This window comes from Emys orbicularis, chromosome 4 (assembly GCF_028017835.1).
Source record: "Emys orbicularis isolate rEmyOrb1 chromosome 4, rEmyOrb1.hap1, whole genome shotgun sequence".
NCBI classification, from domain to species: domain Eukaryota; kingdom Metazoa; phylum Chordata; order Testudines; family Emydidae; genus Emys; species Emys orbicularis.
The window spans coordinates 151832357-151859912 of record NC_088686.1 but is presented as its reverse complement, the minus strand read 5'-3'; the positions used below and the strand labels follow the sequence as shown (position 1 = coordinate 151859912).

The following is a 27556-nucleotide window of genomic DNA, read 5'->3' as shown; positions in this document are numbered from 1 at the left end:
AGCTATCAGCTGTCAGTGCAAACGTCCCCTGCTAGCCTAGCACACATGACACTATCCGCTCTTGTCGTGTCCACGAACGCTGCTGGCCTTACAGCATGTGCCTTGTAGCACCCTTGCGTGCGGTCATGCTGTGCACACTATGTACACGGGTGTGTACGCACCTGTCTGCTGTGGGAGTGTGTTCACAACGCAGGCATTTAGCCTAGACATGCTAGTCGCTAACCTAGTGCAGCGGGACCTGGCATTGTAGGGTATGTGCCTTCACGCTGTCCACTCCCCACCCTATTGCCACACGCACCCTGCCCATTCTTGTGCCCACCTGCTGTCAGAGCGGGCACCCACGGAAGCTGTGTGCCATCACCGGGCGCTTTGTGACTACTCGCTCTCCGCTGGCATTAAGTACACATGCAGAGACTTCTCTTTCTCACTGCCTGGCCAGTGGGTCTTGCTCCAAATGGTCAGGGTCATGCTGACCACCAGATTCAGGCCAGATCAACTGGGACCTGAGGGAGGTGTTTCTCCTTCCCCTGCAACACAGGGAGCGGTTCGCCTGCTGGGATTGGCTGGCTCTCTCTCACCTAATGAGTCCCCCGCCATTGCCTGGGTGGCACCTCGGTCTCCCCTGGTCTCTGCAGGTGGCTCACAACAGGTTAGACGCCTGAGGGCGGAAATGCTTCAAGGCGTTGGGTAGCTGGGTGGTGCGGGTGGCCTGTACCGGATCAGAGTGGAATGATCTGATGGTCCCTTCTGGCCTTAAACTGCAGAAACTGCTAGCAGGAGAAATGTGATATGGGACCAAACTTCTGCAGCTCTGTGATGGGGCCGATCACCAGTGGGTGGAGATTGTCCTAGCTCCCCCCTGGGGGGACAGGTGACCCACGGCTCCCTGTGTGCTAGGCGGTCCCCTCTGAGCCACAGACACTCTGACTCTATTACAGCTTCCCCAGAGGGGAAGTGAGCCTGTCGCTCCAGCTGTCCTGCCTTGTGCCTTATGGGGTGGGAATCAGGACACCTGGGTTCTAGTCCCAACCCTGTGAGCCTAGACAAATTGCTTCCCCTCCGTGCCTCAGTTTCTCTCTCTCTCTGTTAAGACTGTAAGCGCTTTGAGGTGGGGCCTGTCCCTCGCTGTGGGGCTGGCATTCAGCATAACGCAGCCCTGATATCAGTTGGGGTCGTTAAGCGCGACAATAATACAAATTAGAAACAACGACCGAGGGGCTTATCTGTTCTCCTTTGGCAAGGCTAGAGTTTAGATGAGCCCTGTCGCAGAACCGGCCTCCGGAGAAGAACAATAGCGTTGAATGTCGTTAGGGCGGGGGATCCAATCGAGCTGACAGCAGTCATTTAAAGAGTGGCTACTCTCAAACCTTTTAAGTCCTTTTCCATCGCGGTGCCTGAGCAATCCCATCTGACAGAGAAGGGCCATGGGCAAGGGCCTTTGTGTAGTGACGGATTCTCTAGGCTCCTGTGCTGATAAAGCAACCAGGCCCTGACTCCCTACGGGACGGCTCAGAAGAGGGCAGCATTAGGTCCAGGGGTAGGCGGGGTGGGCAGTCACCCTCGAGCCCGGCCTGCCACCTTTGCCCCCACCCTGTCACTTGCAAGCCAAGCAAAACATGACGAGACCTTCCCCGGCCCTCCTGAGCTTGTCAGTTGCTCTAGTGGCACAAGGAGCAGAGCACAATCCAGGGAGCAGGGCGTGAACTTGTGGCCTCTTGAGCCACACACTAAACCACGCAGCTCCGGTAGGCGAGACTGTAGCCACCCCATCAGTTGCTAGCCGTGGCCCAGCCACCACTAGTGGGGACAGCGTGCTGCCTGGAGGGGCTTACCCAGGCCAGCCCATTTCACCCTGATTAGCTCTTCCCCATGCATCCTGGTGAGCCTGCGTTCCGGAGCCATGAGCATGCTGGGGGGGTATGGGGCTCTCAGCAATGCATGCATTTGGGGGGGGGGGGGTTTCTCCTGTGGCCTGGACTCTAACCACACGGGCCAAGATCATCTAGTGATGCTTTTCCTGTTAACCCCATGGCAACCATCTCCCCAGTGATTTAGACTATCATAGAAGATTAGGGTTGGAAGAGATCTCAGGAGGTCATCTAGTCCAACCCCCTGCTCAAAGCAGGACCAATCCCCAACTAAATCATCCCAGCCAGGGCTTTGTCAAGCCTGACCTTAAAAACCTCTAAGGAAGGAGATTCCACCACCTGCCTAGGTAACGCATTCCAGTGCTTCACCACTCTCCTAGTGAAAAAGTTTTCCCTAATATCCAACCTAAACCTCCCCCACTGCAACTTGAGACCATTCCTCCTTGTTCTGTCATCTGCCACCACTGAGAACAGCCGAGCTCCATCCTCTTTGGAACCCCCCTTCAGGTAGTTGACGGCTGCTATCAAATCCCCCCTCACTCTTCTCTTCTGCAGGCTAAACAAGCCCAGTTCCTTCAGCCTCGCCTCCTAAGTCATATGCCTGAGCCCCCTGATCATTTTCGTTGCCCTCCTCTGGACTCTCTCCAATTTGTCCACATCCTTTCTGAAGTGGGGGGCACAAAACTGGATGCAATACTCCAGATGTGGCCTCACCAGTGCTGAATAGAGGGGAATAATCACTTCCCTCGATCTGCTGGCAATGCTCCTACTTATGCAGCCCAATATGCCATTAGCCTTCTTGGCAACAAGGGCACACTGCTGACTCATATCCAGCTTCTCATCCACTGTAATCCCCAGGTCCTTTTCTGCAGAACTGTTGCTTAGCCTGTCAGTCCCCAGCCTGTAGCGGTGCATGGGATTCTTCCGTTCTAAGTGCAGGACTCTGCACTTGTCCTTGTTGAACTTCATCAGATTTCTTTTGGCCCAATCCTCCAATTTGTCTAGGTCACTCTGGACCCTATCCCTACCCTCCAGCGTATCTACCTCTCCCCCCAGCTTAGTGTCATCTGCGAACTTGCTGAGGGTGCAATTTATCCCATCATCCAGATCATTAATAAAGATGTTGAACAAAACCAGCCCCAGGACCGACCCCTGGGGCACTCCGCTTGATACCGGCTGCAAACTAGACATTGAGCTATTGATCACTACCCGTTGAGCCCGACAATCTAGCCAGCTTTCTATCCACCTTATAGTCCATTCATCCAATCCATAATTTTTTGACTTGCTGGCAAGAATACTGTGGGAGACCGTATCAAAAGCTTTGCTAAAGTCAAGATATATCACGTCCACTGCTTTCCCCAAATCCACTGAGCCAGTTATCTCATCATAGAAGGCAATCAGGTTGGTCAGGCATGACTTGCCCTTGGTGAATCTATGTTGACTGTTCCTGATCACCTTCCTCTCCTCCATGTGCTTCAAAATGGATTCCTTGAGGACCTGCTCCATGATTTTTCCAGGGACTGAAATGAGGCTGACCGGTCTGTTGTTCCCCAGATTCTCCTTCTTCCCTTTTTTAAAGACTCGGCCTCCCCACTCCCTGTAGGGTCTATTGCTCACACAGACCCCAAACCTAGGCTCTGCAGGGGTGAGAGAACGCGCCGGCCAGCTGCCTCGCAGCCTCTGTTGTGTTGGCTGTGGGGGGGGGGGGGAACCTGCAGCAGCTCCGCTTTCTCCTGCTGCCCTTTCACCTTCTCTTGGGTTTCTTTAGATTAGGTAATTCGATTATGACTTTTACTTCATTCTTCAGCAAACAGCGGCATCAGCTAGCTTAATAGAGGACTTGTTACAGCCATCTCCAGCATCGTGCAAACCTAGGAGTGGTGTGCCAGGGGAAAATCAGAGAATTTATCTATAATATTTATCAGCCCCCCATCACAACAGTAGCCCAGGCCCACTTCAGCGCTGATATATTGAACCTCACGCACCCCAGTGCAGGGGTATGAGCCCCATTTTTCAAATGGGGATAAGAGAGGCCAAGTGTCTTGCCCAAGGTCACACAGGAAGTCTGTAGCAGAGCAGGGATTTGAACACAGGTCACCGGCTAGCACCCTAACCACAAGGCCATCCTTCCTTTCATCTTGCATTGCTGATGGAGGGGACAACTGATTAGCAAGTTCAATGGTGCAGCCCCCGACCCTGCCTGGGTTTTGTTCAGCGGCCCGCGAGAGCCCTGCAGCTCGGGAGGCAGTGGAAGCACGACCCGTCCTCGGGAAAGCAACTGGAGTGGGGAACGAGATGGGCGCGTTTTGCAGTCGCTCGACAAAGTCCTGCGTTTTCTGTGTGCGCTGGTTCTGAACCCACTCCCGCGTGTCTTTTTCACTGAGACTTTTAGATTATATCCTATTACACTGTGGTTTCTACTATGCCAGTCTAACCATTTTGATTTTATAAGACAATATAATGATCATGTATTGTTATTTGTATTCATGTCGCATCTCGGAGCCACAATCATGGCCCCATTGTGCTAGGCGCTGCAGCGACCCAGGACAAGGAGATGGTCGCTGCCCCACAGAGCTTCCCAAGGAGTTTAAAATAACAGAAGAGGCGAAACGCTAAAGCTGGAACACAAGGTTGTGATGCTCTCCTGTGAGGGCGTCGATGAAATCGATATGTTCTCACCAAGCGTTGCAGTTTTGTCCAAGCAGCGTTTTCTGTCGGAAGGTTTCCCACCAGCTCTCGTTTTCGGTGGATAGGCGATAAGATTGGCCCTCGTAGCAAGGGACTTTGTCCAACAATGTAATCCAGGGCACGCTGCTTTGGGAAACGTCTCGCCAGGCTTTCCGAGTATTTGTATCCTACTGCTTCCCATGGATGCTTAGAGCGTTTCTGCCTTGCACGACAACAGAGTCGCTATATTATAATGTGACGCCAGCCCGAGCAACTGGCCACACTGAACCCGAGAGGCTCATTTGCTTTCGTTTTATGAGCTCCATCTGCCATCCCTGAAGCACAGGCTGGGTAGGAACCACAGCCAGCCTGCAGCCACCCTGCTCATAGGCCTCAGCAGTGCAACGTAGCTCCCACATGCTCACTCACACAGGTGCTCCATTCCCTGTGGACCTATACAGTGCCAGGGGCGTCGGAACGGGAGGGGGAGCAGGGGGCCATGGCTATGCCCTCCCACTTTTTACAGGGCAAGGGCAAGCGATGGGGGGGGCAGAGAGGAGTGAGCAGGGGGCGGGGCCTGGGGGGGGAAGAAGAGGCAGTGTGAGGGCAGGGCCTTGGGGAGAAGGGGCAGCGCGGGGACGCGGGGCCACAGTTCGGATGCTGGTGTCCCCCCCCCCCCTTTCAGGGAACTTCCGCTGCTCCTGTACAGTGCTAGATGGAGAAAATCCCACTGATCCATTCGCTGCTGTTAAGATGCGGTGACTCCGAGAGGCGGATTTCTTCTGAATTCCAACCGGACCTTGCCAACCAGCAGCCATTTTAACAGCGGCAGCAACTCCACCTCTTTCCTCCAGCAAAGGAGTCGGGCCCCAGGATGAAACGCACATTCCCAGGTTTGTACACTTCCTCGCCTGGCGACACGGGCGTGCCAGGGGCTCACCGCAGACAGAACCTGCTTTGGGGGCCGATCACCCCAGAACCGCTGCAAGCAAGACTGGCGGCTTCCCTGACTATTTTTCCAAGCATACCACTACTCGCAGAAAAGCTGCTGCCGAAATTAACGGGGTCAGGGGCTGCCACTGACTGAGATCCCACCGTGCCCCGCGCAGAATGTCAAAGCTGGGCAAAGGAGGCATCTCAGAAGGGCAGACCCAGCCTTGTAACAGTCTCACGCCCGCCCCGTCTGCGTAATAACTATAAACGAGTTTGGGGCACTAGTTACAGCGTGGCTGCCTGCCACAACACGGTAGAAGTTTAGACACTTTAAGGCCAGACGGGACCATTCTGATCATCCTGTCTGACCTCCTGAATAGCCCGGGCCAGGCACCCTCACCCAGTGATCCCTGCACTGAGGCCAGAACTGCTGGCACAGCAGAGCTGCCAGATGATGGAGAATCTGCTCCATCCCGGGGTCAGCTAATTCCCCTGCCTGTTAACATACGAGCCTTGCCTACAGTTGGAAATTGTCTAGCTGCCAGCCATTGGCTCTCATGCAGACTTGGTCTGCTCGAACCTTCTGCTGTCAGACACCTCCCCTCTTTACCTTCTCGTGAATCCTTTGGCTGTGGCTACACTAAGTCTTTACTCCTCGGGGAATTTTGCGCCACTGTACGGGCACAGAATTCATCTCCCCCGCAGATTTATTTGCTTCCCTGCAGAAAAATGACTTTCTTACAGGAAAGCAAAGGGATGCTGTAAGAGCGGTCATGCACCCCTCCCTAGCAGCACAGGTACATCGTTTCAGGCACCCGGAGCAGTCGGCGGAGAGGTAAATCACCGCAGGGCTGGGGACACCCCAACCGGTGGCTCCTACCCTGCGCCGGGATCAGATGCTACTCTCGGCTGAGCTGGAGGCAGGAGAGGACAGGGCTTCCTCTTCCCCTGCAAGGAGTGGCTGGGGCTGTGTCAGACCCACCCCCAGAAACCTCCCCCAGCTGCAGGAAGCTCAGCAGCCTCCCCTCCTTCCAGCCCCTATCGCTCCTCAGCCGCGGGGAGAGGGGTCACTGTACAAGGAGCTGCTCCCCCATCCACCCAACCTCTGTGCATCCAGACATCCCGTACCCGGACCCCTCCACCAAACCTCACTCTGTACACCCAGATCCCGCCCCCCCCACAGCCCTCCATACCCGAACCCCACCCCACTGAACCTCAGCCCCTGCATCTGGAGCCCCTCCGGAATCATACCCCCTGCCTCCAGACCCCCACCTCTGCACCCAGACCACTCCCCACTGAGCTTCCTGCACTCAACCCCCACCCTTATGAGCCCCACCCCCTTGCACCACCCTGAGCCCCCACATCCAGACCCCCACCCCACTCACCCCCAACTAGCTGCACCCAGACCCCCAAGCCCCACTCCCCCAGCACCCAGGGGATGTCATGAAGGCCAAAACTACAACTGAGTTCAAAAAAGAATGAGATCAGTTCATGGAGGATAGGTCAGTCAATGGCTATTAGCCAAGATGGTCAGGGACACAACCCCAGGCTCTGGGTGTCCTTAAACTTCTGACTGCCAGAGGCTGGGACTGGATGACAGGGAACAGATCGCTGGATAAATTGCCCTGTTCTGTTCATTCCTTATGATGCATCTGGCACTGTCCACTGTCAGAAGACAGGATACTGGGCTAGATGGACCATTGGTCTGACTCAGTATGGCCATTCTTATGTTATGTTTAGAAATTTATGGCCATCAGAGTTAAGGACAATAAAAAGGAATTGTTTTAAGGTAATAGGAATAAAAATAATCCTAATAATGGTATTGGTCCATTACTAGATGGAAATAGTAGAATCATAAATAATAATGCAGAAAAGGCAGAAGTGTTCAATAAATATTTGTATTTGGGGAAAAAACATCACCTGATGATGATGACATTTTTCCCCATTCCACTAGTATCTCAGGAGGATGTTAAACAGTGGCTACAAAAGTTAGCCGTTTTAAAATCAGCAGGTCCAGATAACTTGCACCCAAGAGTTGTAAAAGAGCTGGCTGAGGAGCTGTAAGTGTTGATTTTCAATAAGCCTGGGAATGCTGGGGAGGTTCTAAAAGTCTGGAAGAAAGCTAATGTTCTGCTAATGTTTAAAAAGGATAAATAGCATGATCCAGGTAATTATAAGTCTTCCAGCCTGACATCAATTCTGGGGAAGATAACGGAGCGGCTGATACGGGACTTGATTAATAGAGAATTAAAGGGCGGTAATGTAATAATGCCAGTCAACATGGATGTTTGGAAGACAGAACCTGCCAAACTAACGTGATATCTTTTTTCTATGAGATTACAAGTTTGGTTGATAAAGGTAATAGTACTGATGTAATATACTTAGACTTTGGTAAGGCATTTGACTTGGTACCGCGTAACATTTTGATGAAAAAACTAAAATGGTAAAATTAACATGAGACAAGGTGGGTGAGGTAATATTATCTTTTATAGGACCAACTTCTTTTGGTGAGAGAAAAGCTTTTGAGCCATACAGAGCTCTTCTTCAGGTTTAGGGGACATGGTGGATAATCAGCTGAACATGAACTCCTGTGATGCTGTGGCCAAAGGGGCTAATGTGATCTCTGGATGCATAAATGGGACTCCTGAGTAGGAGTAGAGAGGTTATTGTACCTTTGGATGTGGCACTGGTGCGACCACTGCTGGAATCCTGTGTCCAGTTCTGGTGTCTGCAATTCCAGAAGGATGTTGATAAATTGGAGAGAGGTCAGAGAAGAGCCGTGAGAATGATTAACGGATTAGAGAGAAAATCTGCCTTACAGCATGTGACGTTATTGATATAATCGGGGACCATATAGATCACTGTTGCAACCAAGGTCCTGTAGTGGCACCCAAATCTTGTATAAAGGGGGTCAAATGAGGTGTCTAAGACAAGGTTATGGTTTGCTGGTTATAATTATACTGTCTGTATGTGTGTATCAATTTTGTAGTTGAAGTTATGAATATTGGCTCTACACTGTCTGTATTTCAAACTTATGCTATGCTTCTGACATCCCAGACAAGTTGGTGTTAGCTCTGCCTAGCCTGCTTGATGGCCCATTAAGGACCATCAGCTATACAATGGACCCATTGAGAGAAGGCAGATACGCCTTGTAACTCAGCAAAGTATGCAGGGACTGGCCCATGTGACTCCAGACTCCATTTTGCTGTAATTTTCCACAGTGAGAACAAAGAGGTGTTCTTACACCTGGAAAAAACTATATAAGGCTGATGCCTCATCTCCATTTTGTCTTCAATCCTGCTTCTTACCTCTGGAGGGACTTCGCTACAATCAGAAGCTCTACACCAAGGACTGATGACCCATCCCAGGTGGGGATGTATTCCAGAGACTTGATTTGAACCTGCAGTTTATTCTATCTCTGCTGCAAGCCTGAACCAAGAACTTTGCTATTACTGTATGTAATTGATTCCATTTAACCAATTCTAACTCTCATCTCTGTCTTTTTCCTTTTATGAATAAACCTTTAGATTTTAGATTCTAAAGGATTGGCAACAGCGTGATTTGTGAGTAAGATCTAACTTGTATATTGACCTGGGTCTGGGGCTTGGTCCTATGGGATCAGGAGAACCTTTTTTCTTTTATTGGGGTATTGGTTTTCATAACCATTTGTCCCCATAACGAGTGGCACTGGTGGTAATACTGGGAAACTGGAGTGTCTAAGGAGATTGCTTGTGAGACTTGCGGTTAGCCAGTGGGGTGAGACCGAAGTCCTCTTAGTCTGGCTGGTTTGGTTTGCCTTAGAGGTGGAAAAACCCCAGCCTTGGGCTGTAACTGCCGTGTTTTAGCAATTTGTCCTGAATTGGCACTCTCAGTTGGGTCCCGCCAGAGCCGCATCCTCACACAGCAATAGACTCAAGAAGCTCCATCGATTAGCTTAACAAAGAGAATGTTAAGGGCTGACATGATCACAGGCTACAAGTACCCGCATGGGGAAGAAATATTTGACAATCTAGCAGAGAAGGTCTAACAGGATCCAGTGGCTGGAAGCTGAAGTTAAACAAATTCAGACTGGAAATAAGGTGTACATTTTTAACAGTGAAGGTAATTAACCATTGGAACAACTTACCAAGTGTCGTGGTAGATTCTCTATCGCTGGCTATATTTAAATCAAGACTGGATGTTTTTCTACAAGCTGCTCTAGGGATTATTTGGGGGCAGGTCTCTGGCCTGTGTTACACTAGACTAGATTAGGGTGGGCAAACTACGGCCCACGGGCCATTTTAAGCCGGCCCGCGGGTCGCACCACGCGGCTCGGCCCTGCTCCAGCTGTGGCGCTGGGTTGGGGCTGCACCACGCTTGAGGTAAGCGCCGCTCGGAATCTGCACACCTGAGCCTCTCCCCACGCCTCAACCCCCTGCCCCAGCCCTGATCCCCCTCCTGCTCTCCAAACCCCTCAATCCCAGCCCGAAGCACCCTCCTGCACCCCAAACCCCTCATTCCCAGCCCCACCCCAGAGCCCACACCCCCAGCCGGAACCTGCACTCCTTCCCACACTCCTGCCCCAGCCCTTATCCCCCTCCCACGCTCCGAACCTCTCGGTCCCAGCCCAGAGCACCCTACTACACCCCAAACTCCTCATCCCCAGCCCCACCCCAGAGCCCTCACCCCCTCCCGCACCCCAACCCCAATGTTGTGAGCATTCATGGCCCACCATACAATTTCTATTCCCCGATGTGGCCCTCGGGCCAAAAAGTTTGCCCACCCCTGGGCCAGATTATCACAATGGTCCCTTCTGACCTTGGAATCTATGAAATTGCAAAACAAACCAGCTAGCAAAAAAGGGAGCATTTGTATCTACAGACAGTGTCTCCTCCCCCAGCCATGCCATTGTACGCTGGGTGGCTTGAAAGAGTGCGAGCCGCCCTGAGATCCCACAGGTGTGGTGGCACAATGCCCAGCACAATGAGGCTCTGGTGCCAATCAGGACTGTGGGTATAACTGATAGAAACACCCAGGGAACGTAGGCGTCCCGACCCCATTGAAAGCCAATGGGCCTCCACGGTGGCCAGTGGGGAGTGTCTGGAATTAGCCCCCAGCCCAGTCCCACATGGTTATAAGATACACGCAGCCTGGTTTTGTCTGTGCTCGGCCTACGGCTGGGGAACCATAAGTGTCTCTTGGCTCCACAGCAGCTGGGTGTCTTATTTTGGGAGTTGGCAGCCTCAGCCAGTGCCCTGGCCTCAACACAAGCCTGAGCCAGCAGAGACGCTGTGACAGGGAGGAGAAACGAAGGGTAATTTAACAGCCCCAGCAAAGTCATTTCCCCACAGCCACGGCTCTGCCCATCTCCCCCAGTAGCACGCTCCGAGCGGCCGGAGGCCCAAGTGCCACAGAGTTGCGGCAGTGCTGGGGCATGGGAGCGGGGCAAGGGCAGGCGCAGGGAAGCCGATGACAGCTTTCTGCTGCCACTGTCTCTGCTCCCTCCGCCCTGCGGAGGCCGGAGACGTTCCAGGGCAGGAGCTGCCGCCCGCTGCTCTCCACAAAGCAAGCCTGGGGGCCCACAGTGCCAGCACTTTGCCCGACGCCCCAGCCTGCCCAGCGCGGTCACCTGGCTGGGCTCCAGCTTTCCACACTCAAGGAAGTTACAGGAAAGGAAACACACACACACACACACACACACCCCGCATTGCAGACCCTTCCACGGGCTTGGTCTGGGTCTGATCCACACTGAGTCAGCCAGGCCTAGAACAGAGGGGGGTGGAAATCGGGGAATGCAGAGCTGAGATAGGAAACAATGAGAGGTCATGTAGCAGGCAGGCCCCACGGGAAACCAGCTCCCACTGGGAATGGATGAGACACACACAAGTGTCTCTCACACACACACAAAAGTCTCATGCACACACAAGTGTCTCACACACACACACGTGTCTCTCTCTCTCACACACATATACACACACAACTGTCTCTCGCACACACACACAAGCCTCACACGAGTGTCTCTCTCACACACACACACACACGCGAGTGTCTCACATGCACACACACGAGTGTCTCTCTCTCATACACACACATACATGAGTCACACACGAGTGTCACACACACACACGTCTCTCTCTCTCTCACACACACACGAATCTCTCACACACCCAGACACACACACACATACATGAGAGTCATACACACACACAAGTGTCTCTCTCTCACACACACACACACACACACACACGCACACACGAGTATCACACACACACAAGTGTCTCTATCACACGAGTCACACACAAGTGTCACACACTCACACACGAGTCTCTCACTCACACACACGAGAGAATCTCTCACACACACAGACACACACACACACATACATGAGAGTCATACACACACACACGAGAGAGTCTCACATACATGTAACCAGGATCTTGCCAGAACATGGGGTGCGGGAGGGTGTTGGGGGTGTGTCCAGGGTAGGGGATGGGCACACACATGTGCTAGCTACTGCTGGGTTCTTGCTCTCACGGGGTATTCCCCTCCCCCCACCACCACAGGCTGCCCTGGGTGTGAGCATGCGGGGCTGGGGCTGTGGGCCAGGGTCACGGCCGAGCATAGCCTGAAGCCCTGCACATGTGCGTGGCTCGCGCTGGCTGCTGCAGGAGCAGGGACAAAGGTGGGCAACTTCTCACAGCTCTTCCCACGCCCCCCTCCCCCCAGGCTGGCACACATTGTCCAGGGGAGGGAGGGGGGCGGTGGGGACAGGGGCTGTGCTCTCCAGAGTGGCAGAGTGGTGGGACGGATCCCGCTGGTAAAGGGCTGGAGATCCCAGCCGCTGCTCTCCCCATAATGACCGGGCTGGATTTCACCTGCTCCCTCCAGAGAAGGGGTACCCCTTGGCAATGGTGTAACTGGGAGAAAGAGTCACGTTCTCACAGCTGGGTCAGAGACATGGGACTTGTTCCGGGCACTCCCGGCTGCACTCCCCGCCTGCCGCATGGGGAGCGACGGTCCCCATGGCACAGCCCATCCCAAGGATGGAAAATGCTTGTTAATCTCTGTCCCACTGCCCTGCCTAGTGACGCTGGCCCCCAGGGGTGGCAGTGGTGAGGGAGCGCCAGGCATGGCCATCTTCACCGCCGGCACGCGGACACATGCATCCCGTCGGCACGGGCCCAACTGCGCTTCCACGCGGCAGCCTCAAGGTCGGCCCGAGGGCCGGCAGGAACAAGCGATACGAGTGAGTGTGAGCTGATGGGCGGTGCCGCTCCTTCTCCAGCCGCCGTGGCCCGGCACCCCGGGCGGGGGCAGAGAATTGATGCACCGGGAAAGGCGAGTGGCAAAGCGCTACCCCCATTCAGTGCTGCTGGAAGTTGCACAATCCTCAGCAGAGAAGAGCCCTGTTGTAACAGGCAGAGCCCGTCTCCGTGTCCCCAGGCTCAGCACCGCGCCTACGGATAAGGGGAGCAAGGGACCGCTGCATCGTTCAACCACTGGGACGCGTCTCCGCCGATGTAAGTAGCATCAGTGGCTCCTCCAAGAGGGCAGACGCGGACGTCCCTCTCCCACCACGCACTGACTCTGTCCTAGTGCTCTAGGAACCATCCAGGCTTCCGGCTGTCCTGCTCTCGCTGCGCCCAAGGGGACTCGATCCCGCTGCCAGCCCATCCCCACAATCCGCAGGCCTCTGCCCAGACAGCAGCCCAGCCCAGAAGCACGGGACGGCAGAGTCTGTGGGATCTAGCTTTCTTCTTTGGGAGGGTGCTGGGGGGGAAGCAAATAAAGAAACAACCCTTTTCCAGACACATCACGTTTCCCCAGAAGTCAACGCCCAAAGGTGTCCTGGCCCGGCCGACTAGCCAACACTGGGCACATCCTGAGAGCAGGGACTGGCTGCAGTGAGTCTCCCATGTCAATTAATCTACAGGATGTATGCACACGCTGACACTCCACAGGCTAAAAATAGAGCTCAGTGACATAAACCCGAGTATAATCTCTGCTCCCTTCGGAGAAGTGTCCCCCTGCCACAGACCTCCCCTGCCTTGCCAAGCCTCACCGGTTAGGGATCAGCAAGCAGGCTCCCCCCCAAATACAATCCTTTTTAAAATCATCTGATTTTCTCCCCCAAACAACCCACGAGGTTCCCTTTCTTTGCCTTCTAAGTTTCAGAGCCTCAAGGGGCTAGCTTTTCAAGCTTTTCTCTGCAACCACGTGGGCTAGACTTACTGTTTTCAAAGGAGGAAAGATTCTCACCTGACTCCAGCAGCTGGCGCTTTACAACAATACCAAATATTGTAAGAGTCATGGGAAAAAACCCATAGGAGCTGGCAGCACTGTAGCCCACTCTTAGACTTGCCTTTTCCAAGGCAGTGGTTCAGGCACTAGCCCAGGACTTGAGACCTCAGTTCAAGTCCCTACTCTGCCACAAAGTTCCTGTGTAACTTTGGCCAGGCCACTTAGCCTCTCCATGCCTCCGTTTCCCATCTGTATTACCATTATTTGTATTACCACAGCACTTAGGAGCCCAGGCCTGAGCCAGGACCCCATTGTGCCAGGTGCTGGACAAACAAGATGGGCCCTGCTCCAAGGCGCTTACAATCTATGTGAAATACGGTCAAGGGGTCTACTCACTGCAAGAGCACATCCCCATAGCCAGAGGTGGTACAGCAGGGGTATCCCTGGATGATCCCCCTGCCCACAGTCACTCCATCACTGCAGTGGTCTCTCTTCCTGCCACTTGGCCCTCCGGTCTGGTCACGCTTTAGTCCACACCTTCCGGGGTAACAGAGAGTCCAACCCAGCTATAGTCCTGGGGTCTTGCAGCAGGTCTTCCCTCCATCTCTGGGCTCTGTGGTCCTCACACCCCCTAACTCCGCCCCCTCCTCCCTCCCACTCCCAGCCACGCGAAAAGGGCTGCCCGAGCGCTACCGGCTTCGGGCAGCCCCCATGCCTCCGGACCCTGCGCCGCCGGAGCCCAGGAGGGGAAGTGCCCGGCTGGGGGCGCAGGGTCCGGAGGCAAGGGGGCTGCCCGAAGCCCAAGCGCTACCGGCTTCACGGTTTGCCGGGCAGCCTCCAGACCCTGCGCCCCCGGCTGGGCGCTTCCCCTCCTGGGCTCCAGCTGCGCTGGGCAAGCGCCGGCCGGGGGCGCAGGGTCTGGGGGCTGCCCGGCAAACCGTGAAGCCGGTAGCGCTCGGGCAGCCCTTTTCGCGTGGCTGGGAGTGGGAGGGAGGAGGGGGCGGAGTTAGGGCGGGGAAGGGGTGGAGTTGGGGCGGGACTGGGGTGGGGAAATGGGCGTGGCCAGGGCCCGTGGAGGGTCCTCTTTTTTTATTTAATAGATATGGTAACCCTAGTCTGGACATAAGCTGAGACGCCTGCTTCTGAGAACAACAATGGAAAGAGCGCCCCTCCATTAGGTATAGCAAGCATCCGTGCCCACCTGGTCACAGCCACTTGGGTGACTTTCATCAGGCTAATCACAGATTGTTATACAGGAAAACCAAATTTCCTGATCACCCAATTTACTAAAGGGCGATCAAAAACGTAGCCAACACAGAGCTCACGCTGTGAATTTCAGACCCCCCCACAGGGTGCAGGAAACGTACCCTGTCACTCTTGTGTCCCCTCCATCTCTCACAGTGCTGGGTCTGGGGGAGGGGGTCTCCTTTTAATTAACGGGTGTCAACTGCTGACGTGAGAGGCTGCCCCGTGAAAACAACATGATAGGAATCAAGAAGCTAATCCCTCACCATTTGCTCAGGGCCGCCCCAGGATCAGGGAGTGTTTGGAAATCCCTTTGAAGATTAACATGCTGGAGAGGTGCTACGCGGGGAGATAAACCATCTGTAGCAAGGGAAAAGGCAGGTCTGTTTGGGCAAAACTCTGCATGTTCACTTTAGCATCTAACTTCTAAAGCCTCTAAGAATTTGAGGGTCAATGCATCTGATGCCATCTTTCTACTTTCTGCAGCTTCGCTGACTTCTTTAAGAACCAGGGAAGTTAGGCCCGGAGGAGAGGGGAAGTCAGCACAGGAAGCCCAGATGCCCCTCCATGCGGTAGCAGCACCCGCTGTCTCAATTTCCAGAATCTCTGTTTCATTTAAAAACAAAGTCAGTCTTTAGCCGTTATGGTTGTGAAAACAAATCTCTCAGAAAGGTGTCTGGGCGTAACCAGCCCGGGGTCTGCAGAGAGCCTGGGACCATCGCTCGCAGAGGTGTGAACTGCCCCGTTCTTTGTGGTGAGGGGACGTCGTCACTGTCAACCATAACACGGCACCTGTCACAAAGGAAGGGGAGGGGCTGCAGGTCTGCACGGCTCACTGCGCGCCGCGGCTCCTGGGTGCCGAACGTGCATGGCCTTCGGGACACGCCAGCATTGGGGGGTTTTTGCCAGTCAGGGAGCCCGGGCTCATCCCAGCTTCAGAGAGAGGGAGCCCAGCAGCAACACGACCCTGTCCTGACTCATGGGAGTGGGGCCCCTTTTGTGGGCAGAGCTCAGAAGAGCCCTACCACCACCTTCCTCTCCCGCATCTGACTGGGGCTAGGAACCAGGTTGCTGGTTGGTTGGGCATCTGGGGTCAGAGAATTAACTTTGTTCCTCTCACTGCAGCACCCAGAGGCTCCAGTCAGGATTGGAAGGAAGCTCAGGTATCCGGCCTTGTAATTAAAGAGCCAGCAGGTAGATCCGACTCACGGCCACAGCTGGGCCCCCCAGAAACAGACAGACCCTGCACCCAAAGAGCTGACATTACACTGCAAGGTGGGGTGGCGAGGTGTAGAACACAAGAGGAGACGCTGAGACAAGAGGACCAGTACTAGAAATGCTGGGTCACCTCTCAGCTAAGGCTATGGCTACGCCCATGGCGGTGTGTAGCGCACACGCTGCAGGGAAAGGCTCCGGCAAGTGTCGGCAGTGGGGAAAGGCTCCCGGAGCCTTTCACCACGGTGGGGAAACACCCTGGCAGTGGAGAGGCACCGGGCTACCACGCTGCTAAAAATGTGAGTGTAGCAGGGGGCGGCACTGCTTGGGCATGGTGCCGGAAGTGTAGACGTAGCCTTCGTGTGCAAATTGGAGGCTTCCTAGTGTTTTGCTTTCAGTAAGCAGAGATATTAATACGGCAGCAACAGGCCACCTGCTGAGGCTGTGGGCGGGGTGCTTCTTCGAAAGGTTTAGTGGCAGGGTCAATGCGGATGGGACCCCTGGGAGGCCCAGAAGCTGGGATAGGGTAAACAATAATACTAGCTCGCTCTTACATTGCGCTTGCTGTCAGGGGATCTCAAAGTGTTTCACAAAGGAGCATTCTGCCTCTTTTACAGATAGGAAAACTGAGGCAAAGGGAGATGAAATGACTTGCTCAAGGCCACCCTGCAGGGCAGTGACAGAAGTGGGACTAGAACCCAGGTCTCCTGAACCCCAATCCTATGCTATATCCACTAGACAACACTGCCTGCCCTACGCAAGGGTACTAGCTGAGAGGGGCGGGGCAGTATGGACAGGTTACGGCCTTTCAGATCATGCAAAGAGCGTAACCAAAGGACGCAGCCAGAACTGTAGTAGGGTGATGCCAGGCCAGTCTGGGACACTTTGCTGAAGGAGCAGAGGGTAAACAGCTAGTAACAGCACAACACACACAGCCATTGCCACCACAGCTGGGGCGCTAGGCCCCCCGGCTCTCTTTCTCTCTCACCGTGTGCTGGTAGCGCCTAGGTGCCCCAGCCACAGCCAAGGTCCCCATTGGACGAGGCACCGCACACACAGAACACAAGAGGGCCTTTGCCTCGAAACGCTCACTGTCTCCATAAGTGACATGGTCCCCATCCCCATAGTGTCTGAGCAGCTCCCAATCTCTGTGTGCTTCTCTTCACACACCTCCGTGCTGGGGACAGAGAGACAAGCTGACCTCACACAGGGAGTTGGCAGAGAAGCAGGAAGCTGGATCCAGGTGGTCCCATGTCCAAGCTGAGTGCCCCTAACTACGGGGTCACCCGGCCTTTCTCGCAAAGTCTACAAAACCACCTCACACGGAGCGGACCTCCCCCCGCCAGCGCTGCCCAGACATTCTGAAGCCTTAACTCAGGGAGGACACAATGTCAGATCTTTCTTTTCGAGCTCTGAACCTTGGCAGCCCTCTCGGGCACAGACGATGCGCAGGGCAGGCCCAGGGAACTGCATCGGCACATTTTGACAACATCCAGAAGAGTGACAGAGATGACCACTCGCTTGGATCATACACTTAGCAACGAAAATGCGTCAGGAGGACAACCCCCATCAAACTCAGTGTCAGGACGGCTGTCCGAAGCCAAGCCGTGACATCAAGCCTTCCGCCGGAGGGTTTGCACGTCGTATTTCTATACATGAACCGCGGAAAGGAAGCCAATGCTGGGGCTGGGATCGGAGGTGCTCAGGGACCGAGATGTGATCGCCGTGTGCAATGTGGGCCGAGTTAGCATTGCTTCAGGAAGCAGAACTTTTGAGTTCCTGACTCTGGGTCTGTTGATGCTCCGTCACGCTACCCGGCTGCATTCGATGAACAGACTGGAGGGCAGAGCGGGGGCTCTCTGGCTCACACCTGCACATGCAGGAAGGTGCAATCTGAGGTGCTGCTACATTTGAAATGCCGGGGGCAGCCAGCCAGCCCCTCCTGTCTCCTGTCAGTTTCAGGCCCCACAGTGGCAGCGTACTAGGGTGACCAGATGTCCTGATTTTATAGGGACAGTCCTGATTTTTTGGGGCTTTTTCTTATATAGGCTCCTATTACCCTCCCACTTCCTGTCCCGATTTTTCACACTTGCTGTCTGGTCATCCTACAGTGTACACAGCTTGAGAGACAAAACCCCAGCGATGCGAATCGAATGGGGCCCATGCAGACGAGAACTCGGGCTGGTGGGAGGACTAAACGGTGGGCTAATGTACAGGAAGGATGGGCCAAGGCTAGCTGGATTAGTGGGGAAGCCAGGCTCAGCTGGGTGAAGGCAGATTTCTCTGCCCAGGGTTCTGACCAGACACTGCACACGCAACACAGGCAGTTTCACTCCTTTTCAAAGTGCAAGGAGCTGGATGGACTGAGAGCACCAGACAACAATACTGCCATCATGGGGTCCACCAAACGGCCCCCGCCGCGCCACAGCCCTGGGGGAAGTGCCACTTCTAAGGCCAAGAGGAAGCTTCTTCTCAGTCACTGGCTTTCCCCGGGGAAAGGCAGAAGCTCCCATCACTTGAGACTCACGAAAGATGGGAGCAAGCACCAGGATACACGCCATAACGAACCATCCTGCGCTGGCAGGGAGCTGTATGCTGACTCCTGCTAGAGGTGCCAGCAGTGGAGGGTTGGCTTGGGCTCTAGGCACCTGAACCCAGACCCGCTCATGTCACAGCAGACAATGGCAGCGGCTCCTTAACAACAAACACAGGCTGGATTCAAGCCAGAGACCCCCAGAGGAAAGGCTCCATAATCCCCCCAACCCGCCCCTTTTATCCAGCTTGTCCTTATGCTGCAACTACCGACAGGGGATCTGGACCCTTTGGCTGTTCACAAGGCTGGCCATCACCCTGGCATCCGGACGCCTGCCCCCACCCACTTTTCCTCTCCTCGTTTATTATTTGCACTGTGTTAGGGCCCAGGATCCCTGGTCATGGACTTGGCTTGGCCCCGTTCCTGTAGTGTTGAACAAACACAGAACAAACTGGACAGTCGCTGCCTCAAAGGACTTGCGATCTAAATACTAAATGCCACAGACACACAGACCCGAACTTTGCTCTTTCTGTACCAGATCTTTCCAGAGACACTGCTGCCACTTGGGGCTGTGCTGGGAGAGAATCCCTGACCACAGCACACAGAGACACACCGGGAATTGGCTTCTTAGCGCCCCAGTAGGGCAAGGAGAAAGGGACCCTCATCCAGCTCCCCGCGCAGGAGTCCCTGCGGCACGGCTGGGGGACCAGCCGGGAGGAGAATGGAGGGATTGAAAACCCCCCCACACACACACCTTCCAGAGGCTTGCCAGGAAACTGTCTCCAAGTCCACGCTATAAATAGGCTTCTCCAGGGCGCATCATTCCACGCAGCGCCCGGGCTCCATGCGGCACAGCAGCCCCGCCAGCGCAGAGGGCTGGGCCGGTGTCCGGAGAGGGGGGTGTGTGTGTGGGGGGAGTCTGTCCCCTCTCTGTGCGCCCCGGCTCCGTCCCTCTCTGCGCCCCTGCAGCCTCCTCCCTTGCATCCCGCCCCCCTGCGTGCGCCCTGGATCCGGACCCCTTCCTCTCGTGCGCCCCGGATCCGGACCCTTTCCCCTCCGTGCGCCCCGGATCCGGACACTTTCTCCCTCCGTGCGCCCCGGATCCGGACCCTTTCCCCTCCGTGCGCCCCGGATCCGGACACTTTCTCCCTCCGTGCGCCCTGGATCTGGACCCCTTCCCCTCCCTGCGGCCCGGAGCCGGACCCCTTCCCCCCTGCGGCCCGGATCCGGACACTTTCTCCTTCCGTGCGCCCCGGATCCGGACCCTTTCCCCTCCGTGCGCCCCGGATCCGGACCCCGTCCCTTCCCTTTCCCCCGGATCCGGACACTTTCTCCCTCCGTGCGCCCTGGATCCGGACCCCTTCCCCTCCGTGCGCCCTGGATCCGGACCCCTTCCCCTCCGTGCGCCCCGGATCCGGACACTTTCTCCCTCCGTGCGCCCTGGATCCGGACCCCTTCCCCTCCGTGCGCCCCGGATCCGGACACTTTCTCCCTCCGTGCGCCCCGGATCCGGACCCCGTCCCTTCCCTTTCCCCCGGATCCGGACACTTTCTCCCTCCGTGCGCCCTGGATCCGGACCCCTTCCCCTCCTTGCGCCTCAGATCCGGACACTTTCTCCCTCCGTGCGCCCCGGATCCGGACCCCTTCCCCTCCGTGCGCCCCGGATCCGGACCCCTTCCCCTCCGTGCGCCCCGGCCCCATCCCCGCGCAACTCACGGCCGGCGCGGACTCACCTGTCCAAGGCAGCGGCTGCAGCGCGGAGTCCTGGGCAGCGGCGAGGCAGAGGCGCGGCGGGGCTGGGGCAGCGCGGGGAGCGCCGAGCGGAGCCGCCCAGCCCTGCGATATAAATAACATTATCTGGGCGAGCAGGGACATTCCTGCCCGAGGACAGCGCTGCTGCCCGGCCCAGATAGTCCCGCTGCCTCCAGGGGAGGGCGGGGGAGGAGGCGCCCGCCCCGCAATGCAGCACAGCGGGCCCCCAGGCCAGCGCCAGCAGCGGGCAACCGGCGATGCCCAGCAGCGGCGCCGGGGCCAGCAGGCCCGCACCAGGGCTCGGCCACACCCAGCGCGGTGCGGCGGGGCTGGCCCTGCGGGGGAGGGGGGGGAGGGAGACGATGCTGGTGCCGCCGCTGCTTGCAGGCTGGGTGGAACCAGGGGCCGCCTCTGCGCTCTGCCGTGGCACCCCAGCCACAGAGGGCCCCCCAGGTAGGCCAGAGTCAGGAGCCAGATCCTGCAGGGGGATCTCACCTAGGGAACCCCACCCCCAGCTTGGCTGGCACAGGGGAGCTGGAATGGCCAAGTGGCGCCTGACAGCTGTGCCACCTCTGGGTAGTAGGAGTGAGGGGGGTTAATCAACCTCCGCTTGGCCACTGCATCCAGGCTTTCCCCAGGCGAGTCTGCATGCCAGCCTCCCTGGCTCTGACCGAAGACTACAGGGTGGGGAGATTGGCCACCAGGAGGATGCATCCATTTGCCCGAGGCTTTTACCAAAACCTACCTCTTTGAGCCGAAATCAACCCTGTGTCTCTTTAAATCCAGGTGAGCCGGACCGGCACATCCCCACATTGGCTGTCCGGCTGCTAAAGAGAACTGGGTTCTGTGCCTCCAGCCCTGCCTGCCTACGGAAGGGCCGAACTAACCCAATACAACACAGGCTGGAAGCGAGAGTTTGAGTCCAAGCACTTGAAAAGCTTCCCAAGCCACTTGTTTTTAAGAAGGGCCAGACATCTGGAACGGTTGCAAATCTAAAAACATTTGGGGACAGGGTCCATGGATAACTAGACCAGGATTTTCAAAAGGCACCAAGATCCAGATGCTCAGGAAAGCCCAGCATGTCACGTGCTGAGTCCTTCTGATCACCTTTCCCCCCAATAGTGGGTGCTGAGCCCTTGGAAATCTGGCCCTGAGCTGGATGGAAAATTTGGCCCTACATGTCTGTGCAGTGTCTAGCACCCAGGAGCCGGAACTTGGATAAGGCCTGGAGGTGCTGTATGAATAACTGTCGATTCCAGTTTGCTCACCCCCGTTAAAGGGCTGGGCCATTCGCTGCCCAGGCTAGGCACGCAAGGGTGCAATACAAAGTAACATCATCAAACAATGGACAAACTAGAGCACAAATGATAAACTGCAGCGAGATCGGCGCAGAACACAAAGCCTCCGCCTGAGCCTGGGGACAGTTCAGATAACGGCCTATCTCAGCTACACCATAGCAGGGCCAAGCAAGCGGAGTGATTCCCCCTACACCCAGCTGCAAACACTCAGTCTCTGGTATCTCTAATAGCAGTGACTCCACAACCACCCTCCACAGCTGGTTCGCTGATAACGCCTTCTGAGGGGCAGCTCCTTAGCTGGTGTGAATTGTCCCAACTCCCTTCATGGCTCTTCCCCTTAGAGACTTGGGGCCAGATCCTCAGCTGACATAAACCAGTGTCGTTCTGCTGGCTCTTCACAGCAACATTCAATTGCTGCTCTTCCAATTGGCACCCACTCTAGGGGCCCACACGTCTTGAACCCAGGGCCTTGGCAGCCCTCACACTCCAGCAGCACCCAGCGCTATTGGAAGCGAGAGGCTAGCATAACTCTGCCTCCTCCCAGAGGCCCCACCCACTAGGGGACGATGACTGGCCCCTTTGATTGGCCCAACCATCCTATTTAAGCCAGAAGGAGGCACAGGAAGTTGTCTGAACAATTGGGCGACTTCCTGACTGGCTGCTGTACTGCACCTGACCTATGCCTTGATCCCTGGTTCCTGATTCCGGCTCTGACACCTGGCCTGGTTCCTGATTCCTGCTCTGACACCTGGCCTGGTTCCTGATTCTGGCTCTGACCGCTACGCTAGACAGCCCATGTCCCAGTTCTGATACCAGTTGAGGATCTCATCGATGAAGATTTTTTCTAATGTAAGCCTGGCTTTAACTAATATCACACCTGAATTGTCCCTGCGACTAGAATAACCCATTACTGCCAGGATAACGTTCCCCTGCCCTCCTGAGACCATCCTGTTACATACCTCTAGAGAGCTGTCATCACATCCCTCCCTCTGATTCGCTGTCCCTTTCTGAGTGACAGTCGTCCAGGAGAAAAAATCAGGCCAGTATGTAACTATCAGCGCTATTTTATTTCAACTGCTGAGTCAAACTGCCCCTAAGAAATAAGCACTGTGACTAACTACATAGATGGGAGTTAAAAAACCCAGTGTTTTAATTTGCTTGATTTGATTTTGCTTAATTAACATCTGGCAGTGGCTGCGTATTATCAGCGCTCCGTTGGCACCAACAGCAGCCGGGCAGCGGCTCTGGCTTTGGTGCTGCCATTGCTCCGGGGGGAACAGTGCAACAAAGTAAAATGCAAATGGCATGTGGGGGAAAGGTAATTAAAATTAAGCAAGTTCTCCGGAGGAAGCCGTCACAGTGAGGGAAACTGTCAGGTCACTGAAGCAGAGGGAACCAACAACGGTGTGATGCTCAAAGATGGGAAGGCAACTCGTATTCGGGAGGGAAAGGCCTGTGGAATAACATATGGCGACCAAAGTCTCTGGACAGCACCGCCCAGCTTGCAGTTAGCCCAAATATGGTTTCTATGCCAAGCAACAACAGAAGGGGATGGAAGGCTTGCAGCACGTGTTGACTTAGCTCATTAACAGCACCCAGGCACCCTGGTGAGGAGGCCTGTTTGCTGGCAATTCCAAAAATTGGGGGGGGAGGGGAATGTTTTGGGTCAAACCAAAACCAATTTTTAAAAAAATGTGCCACTAATTTAGCTGTTACCACTCAAGAGAGAGAGCTTGGAGTCGTTGTGGATAGTTCCCTGAAAACATCCGCTTAATGTGCAGCGGCAGGAGTCAGAAAAGCAAACAATGTTAGGAAACATCAAGAAAGGGATAGATTAGGGGTGGGCAATAATTTTTGCAGGGGGGCCACTCCATGAATTTTGGTACGTCGTCACAGGCTGCACATTTCTACTATATTAATAGAGGGGGTGTGGGGTCTGGGAGGGAGTTTGGGTGCAGGAGGGGCAGGGCCGGCTCTGGGTTTTTTGCCACCCCAAGCAAAAAAAAAATCGGGATGGCCAGAATGGCAAAGCAAAAAAAAAAAAAAAACAACCTGAGGGGCGGCCGGAGCCAGGGTGCCTCCCTGCACTGCAGACGTGCCCCGGCTAGCGGGGGGGAGAGGGAGGGAGCGGGGGGAGAGAGAGAAGGGGGGTGGCCAGGGTGGCCAGGGCTTCAGCGGGGTTAGGTTGGCGGGGAGGAAAGGAAGCGGGTGTGACGTTATTGGCATAATCTGGGACCATATAGAACATGGTTGCAACCAAAGTCCTGTAGTGGCACCAAATCTTGTATAAAGGGGGTCAAATGAGGTGTCTAAGACAAGGTTATGGTTTACTGGTTATGATTATGCTGTCTATATGTGTGTATCAATTTTGTAGTTGAAGTTATGAATATTGGCTCTATACTGTCTGTATTTCAAACTTATGCTATGCTTCTGGGAAACATCCCAGACAAGTTGGTGTTAGCTCTGCCTAGCCTGCTTGATGGCCCATTAAGGACCATCAGGTATACAATTGACCTATGGAGAGAAGGCAAATACGCCTTGTGACTCAGCAAAGTATGCAGGAACTTGCCCATGTGACTCCAGACTCCATTTTGCTGTAATTTTCCACAGTAAGAACAAAGAGGTGTTCTTACACCTGGAAAAGACTATAAAAAGGCTGATTCCTCCTCTCCATTTTGTCTTCAATCCTGCTTCTTACCTCTGGAGGGACTTCGCTACAACTGAAGCTCTGAACAAAGGACTGAGGACCCATCCCAGCGGGGGATGTATTCCAGAGACTTGATTTGAACCTGCAATTTATTCCATCACTGCTACAAGCCTGAACCAAGAACTTTGCCATTACTGTATGTAACTGATTCCATTTAACCAACTCTAACTCTCATCTCTATCTTTTTCCCTTTATGAATAAACCTTTAGATTTTAGATTCTAAAGGATTGGCAACAGCGTGATTTGTGGGTAAGATCTGATTTGTATATTGACCTGGGTCTGGGGCTTGGTCCTTTGGGATCAGGAGAACGTTTTTTCTTTTATTGGGGTATTGGTTTTCCTAACCATTTGTCCCCATAACGAGTGGCACTGGTGGTGATAGTGGGAAACTGTAGTGTTTAAGGGAATTGCTTGTGTGACTTGTGGTTAGCCAGTGGGGTGAGACCGAAGTCCTCTTAGTCTGGCTGGTTTGGTTTGCCTTAGAGGCGGAAAAACCCCAGCCTAGGGCTGTAACTGCCCTGTTTTAAGCAATTTGTCCTGAATTGATACTCTCAGTTGGGTCCCGCCAGAACAGCATCGTTACAGCGGGCTGCCCTGCCGGGCTTGCTACAGACCTGGCACTGGCTGAGGCAGACGGAGCAGGGCGCTCCCCTCCTCCGTGCCGCCAGCCCCTACAGGGCGGCTGGATCGGAGAACAAAACAAAAAACAAACAAAAAAAGCGGCCGTGCCACCCTAGGATTGGGCGGAATGCTGCCCCGTAGAATCTGCCGCCCCAAGCACGGGCTTGCTCGGCTGGTGCCTGGAGCCGGCCCTGGCTGCTGCTGGCACGTCTCTGCATGCCCCTGGCAGGGGGGAGGTGGCTCCGCGCACTGTCCCCGCCCCTAGCACCATCCTCACAGCAGCCAATGGGATCTGCAGAGGTGGTGCTTGCGGGCGCAGGCAGCTCACGGAGACCCGCTGCCCCATCTCTCCCGAAGGGGCGTGCAGAGATGTGACAGCAGCAGCAGGCCCCAGCCGCTTCTGGGAGCGGCGTGGGGCCAGGGCAAGCAGGCAGCCTGCCTGAGCCCTGCTGCACCGCCAGCCGGGAGCCGCCTGTGGTAAGCGCCTCCCGGCCAGAGCCTGCACCTCACACCCCCTCCCGCACCCCAATCCCCTGCCCCAGGTCAGAACCCCCTCCGGCACCCAAACTCCCTCCCAGACCCCGCATCCCCTCCTGCACCCCAATCCCCTGCCCCAGTCCGGAGCCGTATTTTGCCTACCCCTGGGATAGATAATAAGACAGTAAATATCATAATGCAGCTATATAAATCTATGATATGCCCACACCTTGAATATGGGTTGTCCCATCTCAAAAAACATATATTGGAAAAGGTACAAATGATTAGGGGTATGGAACAGCTTCCATATGAGGAGAGATTAATAAGACTGGGACAGTTCAACTTGGAAAAGAGACAGCTAAGTGGGAGGTATCATAGAGGTCTATAAAATCATGACTGGTGTACAGAAAATAAATAAGGAAATGTTATTTACCCCTTCACATAACACAAGAACTATGGGTCACCCAATGAAATTAATAGGCAGCAGGTTTAAAACAAACAAAAGGAAATACTTCACAGAACGCACAGTCAACCTGTGGAACTCATTGCCAGGGGATGTTGTGAAGGCCAAAACTATAGCAGGGTTAAAAAAAAAACTAGATAAGTTCATGGAGGATTGGTCCATCAATGGCTATTAGCCAAGAAAGATGATCAGGGATGCAACCCATGCTGTGGATGTATCTCGCCTCTGACTGCCAGAATCTGGGAATGAGCGACAGGGGATGGATCGCTTGATGATTACCTGTTCTGTTCATTCCCTCTGGGGCACCTGGCACTGGCCAGTGTCAGAAGACAGGATACTGGGCTAGATGGATCATTGGTTTGACCTAGTATGGCCATTCTTATGCTCCTATGTTCTTATGCATCTAACTGAAAATTGTTTTGAGTCAAACAAAACATTTCATTTCAATTTTGATCATTTTTACATGTTTTTGATGGTTTTAAAATAAAATTAAAGGAGGTTTTGAAATATCAGACTCAGAATGTTTCATTTTGAAAATGTCAAACAAAATGTTCCAATTTTTTCAGACTCTCTTTGTTTAGGATTTTTTTCGACTGAAACAAGTGGGCGAAACTGATGTGAATTCACAGAACGCGTCAGTGTCACCTATTCTTCATTTTTTGCTGTCAAAAGTTTTGGATGAAAAATTTTGCCCGGCACTACTAGCCATTAGGGCAGCCAGCTCTCTTCACACCAGAGTCCTCAATGGAACAGCTCCCCTTAGGAAGTGCTAGGGAACATGAGGGGGGCTGAAATGTAATTAGAAGGAGCCCTCTGATTCTGTCATCTCTGAGCATCAAACTGTCGCCTGAACCTTTCTAAAAACACATACTGTCAGAGACAGTAGTGACAGGGTAGGGACCCCACTGACTTCATCATGGTCGTCCTAGAAACCCTAGCAAAGGGCAGCTCTGACTGACCACGCACTGGTCATCACATCTTGCAGCAGCCAGGAGCTGGTACTAGTTAAGGCGGGTGGTTTTCCCAAGAAGAATTGGTAGGCTCATTTTGGGGGAAGGGATAGCTCAGTGGTTTGAGCATTAGCCTGCTCAACCTAAGGTTGTGAGTTCAATCCTTGAGGGGGGCCATTTGGGGCAAAAATCTGTCTGGAGATTGGTCCTGCTTTGAGCAGCGGGTTGGACTAGATGATCTCCTGAGGTCCCTTCCAACCCTGATATTCTATTATTCTAGTGCATGGAGACATAAAGTACACATGAACTGTGTCCCACAAGCTTAACTCTGCCCCCTGAGGCTGGCAAAAGTGATTTAGCCAGGGCTGCCCTAGAATTGGGGGTTCTGTTTTGGGGGGGGGGGTATTCATTTCATTTGGGGGAGGTCAGCAAGTTCTGAGTTGTGTGTAGATGTCCAAAAATCAGGGGAGGATTTGTTTTGGGGTGGGGGCAATTTTTTCTTTGATTCTGTAACAAGAAGATTTTTATCAGGTACTTCCCAAAACTCTTGCCTAAACAGGGTCTATTTCAATTTGTATTCCATATAGAAAAATAACGAACATGTTAG

General features: G+C 54.3%; 1 protein-coding gene across 1 annotated transcript in view; it reads right to left on the bottom strand.

The window, feature by feature from the left end:
• Nucleotides 1-20493, bottom strand: part of SPTB (spectrin beta, erythrocytic) — a 105691-nt gene extending 85198 nt beyond the window's left edge. The window contains exon 1 of the mRNA XM_065403173.1: nucleotides 20415-20493. The gene's annotated coding sequence lies outside the window, so the exon portion shown is untranslated. The remainder of the gene's footprint in view (nucleotides 1-20414) is intronic.
• Nucleotides 20494-27556: the final 7063 nt, after the last annotated feature.